We start from the raw sequence: 10,727 nt of genomic DNA on the forward strand, positions 1-10,727 counted from the left end.
CAGAAATGGGGCCAGCGAAAAAGCCCAACTGAGAAATAAGGGGCCATTCTCAATCTCGCCAGCCCGAACTCATAACTTGCAGCTCCATGCTTCAGAAAAATGAAGGTCCCCTGCTACCCTTCCGCGAATTCTCAGTCTGAAATCACAACTTACAACTTTCAGTCTTCCATCTCTCAGGCTGGCGATTATCGACAAATTTCGCCAAACCCGCCACCCATGTCTACCACTACCACAGCAACAGCTGGCTCCACGAATGCGCCAAGTGGTACGATCTCAACTGTCGCTTCATTGTCTCCTCCATAGACAGCGGAAGACAACGCAGTTTGTGCCCAATCATCACAAGCTGTACGATCAAATCCCCCGACTCTTCTCGGCCCTCCAGAAGTTCGGCAAACCTGCACAGACCACCCCACCGTCTAAACCCGAACCCAAATGCGAGCCCAAACCCGCAACTGGTGAACCCTTCGATCGACTCCTTGTTCGATCAGGCCACTCTGATCTGCAAGAGCATCGCGAGGAAGGTGTTCCTGCACGAATCGTATAAGGAATACAATTTCTGTACGAAACTATGCCACATCAATTCGAAACCATGAGTTTTGCTGCAACCACCAAACTCTTCTTCAAAGTCCTCTGCTATGGCAATTATATCATTGTGGTCGGAGGTGGATGGCTAAAAGTTCGACCCGACAGCCACAAAACTGACAGATCCCGACTCCCTCTCCCTTAAGCTCTGCAAACAGACCGATCCCGACGCCCCCTGCCTCTCCGAGCTCGTCCACCACTTCCTCCAAGACGATGAGTCGTCCGCCGCTAATTTTCCCAATAACGAGTCTGACTCGGACCAAGTCGACTCGGCCTCCGACGCGGACGCAATCAACTCCATCCTTAGGTCCGTGTCATCTTCTGAAGCGCAAGATTAGAGAACAAGGATGTGATCGACTCTATCCTTAGGTCCGTGGCACCTTCACGTTCGGGAAGAAGGACACGTCGACGGATTTGTACTCGATCTGTTCAGTCAAACAGAATAAGATTAGGAGCCATGCAATCGGGAATCAGGAAGCTGCTAGTGGAATCGATGACGGACTTCGTTTCGAACATGGTGGACAAGTCAGCGTACGCGCTGAGCGTCCCCGTATCGGTATCGGAGGCCTGCACGGCGTTGGTAGAGGAAGGCAGAATTCCGGTGCAGGTGGAGATCATAGAGGCGGGGTCGCAGCGGCAGAAGGAGATATCAGTTGCGATATATTGTTGCAGATTTGTGAGAATAGTGCTCCCCAAATGTATTGGCACGAAACCTTCAATTCTGTTAAAACCCAAATCAAGGGCGACGAGCTCTCCACCGCCATTGCGCTTCGGGATCTCGACACCTGTCAGGTTGTTATTCACCAAGTCAACTTGCTGGATAGACGGGTGGAGAAAGAACCAGAGCCTCTGAAGTCTGAACTCTCTCTCTCCCTCCGCTGTCAACTCTTTTAGTCTCGCAGTCAACTCGGACATGGGAAACAGCTAAGAAGCTTGTGGGCATTTCATTGCATCCATAACTAGTAAGAAGGATGATGTTGAAAATAGAGCAAGCTTGTGCGAATACTATTGTTTTATGCGCTGGATCCTATTGTTTTTTATGAAAGAGAGAAACCGCCTGGTAGAGAGATTCTATAAACATCTGCAAGAAAGCTCCTTTTCAGTGACGGGACTAAAGTTGCTGTCAAGAATAAAGAATGAGTGGAGACAGCGCAGGAGCCAGCATTACACAGCACTTGGCCTTACGGATCAAGGACAGAGAAGGAGTGGAGAGATAAAGAAATCTAGAGAAAAGCAAAAAAAAAAAAAAAAAAAAAAAAAAAGAAAAAACAATGGCAATTAAAAGCTTAAAGTCAGATGGTCTCCAAAGGCCAAAGAACATGGGTGGACATGTATAATTGCGGAAGACCAAAGATAATTGTGAGGGACTCGTGGACCATGCAGAAAGGAAAAGCATAAAGGAAAATAAAAAGTAAAAACAAAAGCTTCGCAGCCATCTGCCATTCCACTACCCAACCTTCAATTGTGCAGATACCATCTTATTATCCAACCATCTGCCATACACACCTTCTACAACAGTATTTTTTAATGATGTAATTTATTATCTTTGGAGATAATATGTATAAACTCCATCAAAGGGTAATATGTATAAACCCCATCAGAGGGTTAAAAAAAAAAAAAAAAAAAAAAAAAAGAGCCCAAAATAATGGGCTGACATGTTCTGGAGTGCAAAGGCCTATAAGCTCAAAATAGCACCAACCAGGTCATCAAAAGTACGCCCAGTACTCGCAATTATTCGGCAACCCGCCGTTATTACCACCAACCAGGTGATCAAAAGTACGCCCAGTACTCCACAATTATTCGGCAACTCGCCGCTATTACCACCAACCAGGTGACCAAAAGTACGCCCAGTACTCCAAAATTATTCGGTAACCCGCCGCTATTGCCACCAACCAGGTGATGAGATGTACAAACCGTACTCTAATTTGGCAACTAGCCATTCATGCCACCAACCAGGTGATCAAAAGTACGCCCAGTACTCCAAATTATACATGAGCATTACTCATGTCATTCATACATAAACATTCATGAGCATCACTCATGACAATCATACATAAACGTTCATGACCATCATTTATGTCAACATTCATGAGCATCACTCATGTTAACATTCATGAGCATCACTCATGACAACATCCATGAGCATCACTCATGTCAATCAACATAAACATCCATGAGCATCACTCATGTCAATCAGCTTCAAAAGCTTCATTTGCAGAGCTCTAGCTTCAAAAGCGCCATTTACAAAAGCTCTAGCTTCAAAAGCTTCATTTACAGAGTTCTAGCTTCAAAAGCGCCATTTAGAAAAGCTCTAGCTTCCAAAGCTTCATTTACAGAGCTCTAGCTCCAAAGCTTCACTTGCAAAACTTCAACTACAAAGCTTCAGTGCAAGATATACAAATACTGCCCCCGAACAACCGCCACTTCGGCCCATACATGGATTCAATTTGAAGTCTCCAGCCAACAGACTCTATTGACTGAAGACTTGGGGGACTACAGTATGTACCATATATTGGGCCTCAACTGGGCCTCATGAAAAATACTTGGGGGACTCTAGCCCATTATTTATATATTGAGGAGTGAGCCCTTGTTTTATAAAAGGGACTCCCTCACCATTATTAGAGACCATTAACTCTAGCCCATCATTCATGTATTGAGGAGTGAGCCCTTATTCTATAAAAGGGACTCCCTCACCTTCAAACGCTGCAAGCCGAGCCAACCAAGGCAACATAAGCCACGAGCTGAGCAGCCTCGCAGCGTGTGCTACTTCTAGTTGAGCGTCATTTCAGATTGAGCACTGCCTCATATCGAGCATCAGTTCAAGACAACATCTAGTTATTTCGGCCTACACATGGACTGGATTTCAAGTCTCCAGCCAAAAGACTCTTTTGACTGAACACTTGGGGGACTACTGTTTATACCATATTTAGGGCCTCGTATTTAGACCTCGTATAAATACTCAGGGGACTTAAATGTAATTATGTAATAAAGGAAGGGGCAGATATGTAATTAGGGGAGGAGCCCTTATTCTATAAAAGGGCCTCCTCACCCTCACAAACGAAAAAAGCCTCTCACCCCTCTCAAAGCTCTCACATTACAGAGCTCATCCTCTCTCTCTCTCTCCCTCAGATAAATACATATTCAGTGTGGATGTAGCCCAAACCTTGAGGTGAGCCACAATACATCTTGCGTTATTTACATTACATGCAGATTCACGGTCGGATTTACGTTGTTCCAAGACTTCCGGTTTTGTGCATCAACACGTTTAAAATGAGAATTTCCAAGACTTGGCATAAGACGGAATGTTCTTGATGGCATCAATTAACGGCATATTAATCTAAACCTTAGACAAAGTCTTCATAAAATCTGTCAATTGTTGATCTTTAACTTTAGGCTTCAACCGTTCGGGATAAGGCATACGTGGCTCATAAACACGATCCACAACAATATCTGCACCATTTTCGGAACTGTTCAATGACTGTTCAAAATCTTTCTAATTGGCAGATTTTTCAACATTCCCCGAATTTGTTTTTGGCTGTGAAGCCACCCGCGATTTTTGAATGCAATTTTCATCCCTGTTATCAAAATTTTTGCCGGAACGTAGAACTCTAACTGCCTTGCAATCTGCACCTCCCATTGGATTTGGTTCGGTTTGGCTGGGAAATGTACCCGGTGCCCTCCCAGAAACCTGGAAAGCTATCTGCCCTATCTGTTTTTCCATGTTTTTCACTGTTGCCTGTAGATTTTGAATTTCTTGAGTGGTAGTATTTGCCAATTTTTCAATTGCAACCTCCTAAGCAGCCTTAGGTGCAGCAGGTTGCTGTACCTGCTGTTGAAATTAAGGCCTAGTGTGCTGTTCCTTGTCCCACCTTAGATTAGGATCTCTCCAACCTGCGTTGTAGAAATTAGAATACGGGTCATATCGGGGGCGCTGGAAATTGTTAAATGCATTAACCTGCTCTGCTGTAAAATCTGGAGGAACATCTTTATGTGGGCAGCTCATAAAATCGTGGGTTATCATGTTGCAAATGTTGCAGGCAGCTTGTAAGGGCTGCTGTACAGCAACCTGAGAACTTGGTATTCTCTGTAATAACATGTCAAATTTTGCATCAAGCCTTTTCTCCATTTTTTCAATTTGTGCTGTAACGTACGGAGAACCAGTAGACATCTCAAAAGCTAACCTAGATTATGGCTGCTCAACTGCCCACTGTTGTGTATCTGCTGCCATTTTTTCAAATAACAAACAAGCCTCTTGTGCATTTTTATCCTTGTACGAACCTCCGCATGAAGCGTTGACAGGAGTTTTTGTAGTCATATTCAACCCTCTGAAAAATATATGCATTTGATCCGTTGTATTAATACCCGAATGTGGACATTTTCTAATCAACTCTTTGAACCACTCCCACGCCTCATGAAACTCTTCATTTGGTTTTTGGGCAAAAGATAAAATTTGAGTTCTCATGACAAGGGTCTTAGAAGCCGGATAATACTTGTTTAAAATTTTTTCGCTAAGTTGGGCCCAAGTATTAATGCTTCCAGATGGGAGTGTGAGGAACCATCTCCTTGCTTGATCTTTTAGTGTGTATGGAAATAAACGCAGCTTAATAGATTCGGCTGAAAATCTCCTCACCAAAATGTTTTTGCACCCCATTAAAAATTCTGCAATGTGCATGTTAGGATCATCAGATGATAACCCATGAAACGTAGGGAGAATATTCAACATGTGCTGCTTTATTTCAAATGCAGACCCTTCCTCCACTGCCGGATAAGTAATGCAACTTGGTATTTTTGTGGTATGGGTTGTCAGTGAATCACCCAGGGGCAGACCAGCTTCTGGAATTACAAATGCCATTTTTTCTTTGCTGTGCAGGTCTTCAGAATTTAAAGACTGTAGAAAAGTTCCCTGCAGATGAGGAACCCGCTGAAAATTTTGCTCTCTGCGTCTCCTCTTTAGATTCTGCTCAAGTTCTGGATCAAGTGGAATCAATTTCTGCACTGCTGAACGGGTGCTGACCATGCACAGATTTATGAAATCTGCACTGCTGTACTATTGTAATCTGTAAAAATAAAAATAAAACGAAAATTAATTTTTTTTTATATGTATAAACAGCAATAACTAATTGAAAATTTGATTCGTAGGGATTATTTTAAATAATCCCCAGCAACAGCGCCATAATCTTGATAGGATTTTTACTACTCATGTGAACGGGCTTAAATCTCCTATTTTACTTGCAAGAATCACAAGGTTATTGTAGTATAAACGGATCCCGCAAGGTTGTTTCCACATGGATTATTAAATAATTTGAAACTAATCAGATTCCATTTAATTATTGTAAAGTAGAAATTGAGGTGATTGATTTTATAACCTAATTAAAATAAAACGAAATTAATGACTTAAAATAAACAATCTGCAATATTAGAGCTGGAGAGAAAAGAAAACAGTTTTGAGAGAATAAAATTAAGAGAGCACTAGGGTTCCACCATCACCTAGCAATCCTATGAATTTTTACCCATTACTTATGATATATACATGCCACTTTGAAGGTTAGATTTTCCTAATTCATATTCTACTTGGAACCTCCAACATAGAATGTATATCTAACATGCAACCCGTCCGGACGTTCAGATCAAATCTGAACATGAAAGACTCATTATGCTTTATGAAAATCCTTTGAAAAACCATGCAATCCTTAAGACGTGATATTCATCCTAAGTGAAATTACAATTATTAATCACAAGAAGCCAGCGTCAATTTTAGGGAACCTTCCGACCAAAATTGCATCAAATTACTTTTCTAAAGATCCTAATGGTGATCAGGCATTAAGACAATTAGATAGTTTTTATCCCGGAGATTAACAATTCAAAGTATGCATACAATCAATCATAAGCAATTAAATAAAAATCACATATTCATGCTAAGGCTCAAGGCTTCACCCTAGCAAAAGAAATTAGTTCCGCATACTCATAATTGAAATCATAGAAAATATATTCAAGAAAAGGATTGAAAGCACCTTCAAGTAAAAAGTCTCCAAAACCCTAACAAATCTCTCTGTCTCCAAAATTGCATAAAAGAAGCGTAGTCCAAAACTGTAGACGGCCAAGCAATATATCTGCCAAGCCTCCCACCAAACCCTAGGAAAACTCTAATTAAAATATAAAAAAAAATCCATTCAAATAGGAAACATAACCCTAAATTAAATGGTAAAATTTGCATAAAATCTGAACAGCCACGTTTTGGACCTATAAACTGCTCCAAAACTGGCCCAATATAGCTGGATTTAATGTTTGGAATATTCTGAACACTTTTCCAAAAGGCCACGAACCCATCCGAGGTCATCTTGGGCTCCAAAAACGCAATTTAAGCCCAAAAACGTCATTTTCCAACACTGCGCACTGCTTCTTTATTTTATTGCCAGAAAATAACCGTTTGGTGGAAAACTCCCAAATTTTGATACGATCAAGCTAAGTGACTGATGAACGTCCTCGAACTAGAATTACTCCAAAATTCGTCCATTTGGTCCTGTTGTTCTCCAGAGGAAGTCGAAAGTCCTATATTGATAATACAATTCAAAGTATCAAAATTCTTCTAATATATTAACCAAAATATACTAAGATTAGGGTAAAATATATAATATAAAATCTACTTATCGTCTGGCCCCTCCGACCGTCGTTTTGACTTGAACCTTGGTGAAGAGACAGCCATGCCTTCTCCAGACAACATATGGCGTCCATCTTTCATATCCCCTACTGGTCTTCTTACCGTTAGGGATTCGATGATGAAGAATGATATGACTGCTGTGGTGGTGGCCCGGAACCTTGTCACTCCCAGAGATAACAGACTACTTTCCAAACGGTCTGATGAGTTGGTTGTTAAGGATTCTCTGGCTCTTAGTGTGCAGTGTGCAGGTTCTGTGTCTAATATGGCCCAACGCCTATTTGCTCGAACCCGTCAAGTTGAATCATTGGCGGTTGAAGTAATGAGTCTCAAACAGGAGATTAGAGGGCTCAAGCATGAGAATAAACAGTTGCACAGGCTTGTACATAACTATGCTACAAACATGAAGTGGAAGATTGACCAGATGCAGGAATCTGATGGTCAGATTTTACTTGATCATCAGAGGTTTGTGGGTTTGTTCCAACAACATTTGCCTTCGTCTTCTGGGGCTGTACTGCGTAATGAAGATCTAAATGATCAACCTTCGGTGCCTCCTCCTCCTTGGGTTCTGCCTAGTACTGAGGCTCTGAATAATCACCCTCTGGTGCCTCTCCGATCTGGAGCTCCGCCGAGTACTGAGGCGCCATCTAATCAACCTTGAAGATCCCCTCCTGTAAATTTGATTTGTCTCTTTTCTTTTCTTTTTTTTTTTGTTTTTTTTGTTTTGTTTTATTTATTTATTTTTTTTATTTTTATGCATGTGGAATTCGAATTTATGTAAAATTTTTTAGAGAAATAAATAAAAGATGGGCTTTACTAAATGCATTATATATATAAATATATATATATATATATATATATATATATATATATATATATATATATATTTTCATATGTTTCTCATGGTGCCAGATGCACCACCACTTCCTTTTTTTTTCTTTTTTTTTCAGTGCTGGATGCACCCACCACTTTTTTTTTTTTTCTTTTCCTTTTGTCACATGGTGCCAGATGCACGATCATCATTTTTTTTAATCATGCACCCACTATCCTTTTTTTCATATGGTGCCAGACGCACCATGTTCCCTCATCATCATTTATTTTATTATTTTATTTTATTTTATTTTTTTCTTTAATCATGGTGCAGTGTTCCACCATATATTTTTTTATTTTTGTATAAATTTGGATGACGGGGTGGGGAATTTGCAGGAAAGGATGAAGACGAACAGAGAGCTGCAATCGAGGCTTCATGACCGGCTAGTCATTTGACGGCGGTTATTGAAGTTCTTCGCCATTGCTGTTTACCACGAACGGAGAGCTACAGTCGAGGCTTTATGACCGGCTAGTCGTTTGACGGTGGTTATTGAAGTTCTTCGCCATTGCTGTTTACCATGGACGGAGAGCTACAGTCGAGGCTTCATGACCGGCTAGTCGTTTGACGGCGGTTATTGAAGTTCTTCGCCATTGCTGTTTTCCTGCAAAGATGAGGACACACCATTGCCTAAGGACGAGCCGAGATGTTGCTGTGCCTTGTAGAGGAAAAGATAATGAGATGGTGATGTGCCATGCAGAGTGGAAGACTAAGCAGTTGTAGTCCCGGAACTCCCTTGCTTCGTTCATATTCGCCGCCAGCTGGTTCACGCATACCATTCATGTGTCGTAGTCGCCGCTACATGATGCTCAAGTTGATATTTTACTAGCAGAAGTGGAGGGCACAGAGAGCTTCCATGGAGGGCAGGAGAGGAAGTGAGTAGTGGAAGAGCTGAAGCGGAGCATCCTGGTTAGGTTTAGGCGTTGCACAACGGAGAGGATGCTCAGATGATACACTGCAGCACCACCGCTTGCACCATGAAGCTGCCGTTGCGGGTGAAGTTGGTCTACAGGCCGTTGTGGCGAGGAGGCGCTGTTGCACTGCAGTTGCTGTTTACTACACTCGCTGCATAAAAGCTAAACTGATGGGCAGAAGAGAGAAGCTTGCAGAGAAGATAGGTGGGTGCTGAAGCATTCATGGGGTCCTTCACTTCCATGGTGGTGGAGAGGTTGCTGACGAGTACCTATCTACATCGGACCGAAAGGGAGGGTCTCCGTTGATGTCCCCGTTGTTTTTGTTGTAGAAGAGAGGTTTGGAGAAGACCCCAAATGCACCGCTGAAAGTTTCTTCACCGGTCTCCGCCACACCCAGTTCAGACAACAGCACATTAACCCGACCCGATAGCTTCACGCCATTTGACCTGCAAGTGGCAAGGGAGTGGCTAGGTCTACTGTGACGCATCCTAGGGTAGGTAAAATCAGAGTAACCATCAACAAGATTATCAAGGTCCCACCCAACATCCCTGAGTTTCTTGGAAAAAGAAAGAAGCACAGCATCATTGGCCTTCACTTCGCGTGCCATCTTCAGCTTGGCGTTCTGCAGATCAAGAACTTTGAAGTTCAACAACAACCTCAAAGAGTTGGGTTTGAAAGGCAGTGAATCTGGGAGAGAGGATTCCCTTTTTCTCTGCTTCTCCCACTGGACGCCGCCCTAGGAGGAGGAGAAGTAACGGCTGCCAGAGTCGACGAAACTTTGCTCGCTTTTCCTGCATGCTTCATCCTGAAATTGGAGGTGTAGAGAGAGAGCGGCTGGGGTAGGTTGGATGATTTCTTCCTCCAATTTTGTCTTTGATTCGGTGCTGGAGAGGGAGGCCTGCGATTGCCGGGTTCGCGGGTCGAAAACTTTGAGCTTCGTTTTGTCACAACAAATTCCACCCAAACACGCTTCCCCATGCCTCTGAAAGGCAGCACGGACTGTGTAACTCTTTTGCAACAAACGTTCTGTGAGGCTAGCCCCTTCGTGGTCTGATACATCCATTACACACACTGCTGCTGTTTGTTGTCGAGGCTTTTGGGGTTTGAAGGTTCAGGAGAGAACCAGGACTGGGCTGAGGTTGGATCTCGGCGTGGCCCGTGAGGAAGTGAGAGAGTGGAAAGTCTTGGACCGACCCGCTTTAATATATATCTTTTTTTTTTTTTTTTTTTTTTTGTTTTTTTGTTTGTTTTTGTTTTTGTTTTTGTTTTTGTTTTTTTGTTTTTGTTTTTGTTTTTTTGTTTTTGTTTTTGTTTTTTTTTTGTTTTTGTTTTGTAAATACATAATAACATATGTATTCATTTTTTTTTTGTAATAAAATTGACTCTATTTAATAAAACACTTATTTTTTATTTTGATGTGACTGTACTCGAAGTTGAACGTTCGAGTTGCCTACATACCCTTCCAAAGAAAGAGATCAAGTCAAAACGTAGTTCAAATGAGTGATGAATTTAACAATGATTTTGATGATGATTTTGCCGTACACAGTTTATGCTCTTGCGGGCCAGGAGCGTTTGTGTCATGCAGTTTAGGCTCGTGCGAACAAAGAGCAGGAGTTGTCGCCTTTTAGGGGTAGTAGCGCTTCAAGAATCTGCCATTGATAGAGCCGATCTTCAAGCCGTCTTCCGCCATGATTAAGTAGGCGCCATT

General features: G+C 42.1%; 1 non-coding gene across 1 annotated transcript; it reads left to right on the forward strand.

Moving 5' to 3' along the window:
* Positions 1-4,942: 4,942 nt before the first annotated feature.
* LOC114819344 (small nucleolar RNA R71) lies at positions 4,943-5,047 on the forward strand. The gene has a single exon (XR_003766400.1). It is a non-coding gene; the product is annotated as a small nucleolar RNA R71 (small nucleolar RNA).
* The last annotated feature ends 5,680 nt before the right edge of the window (positions 5,048-10,727 follow it).

The sequence above is a fragment of the Malus domestica genome, chromosome 10, assembly GCF_042453785.1.
Source record: "Malus domestica chromosome 10, GDT2T_hap1".
Lineage (NCBI taxonomy): Eukaryota > Viridiplantae > Streptophyta > Magnoliopsida > Rosales > Rosaceae > Malus > Malus domestica.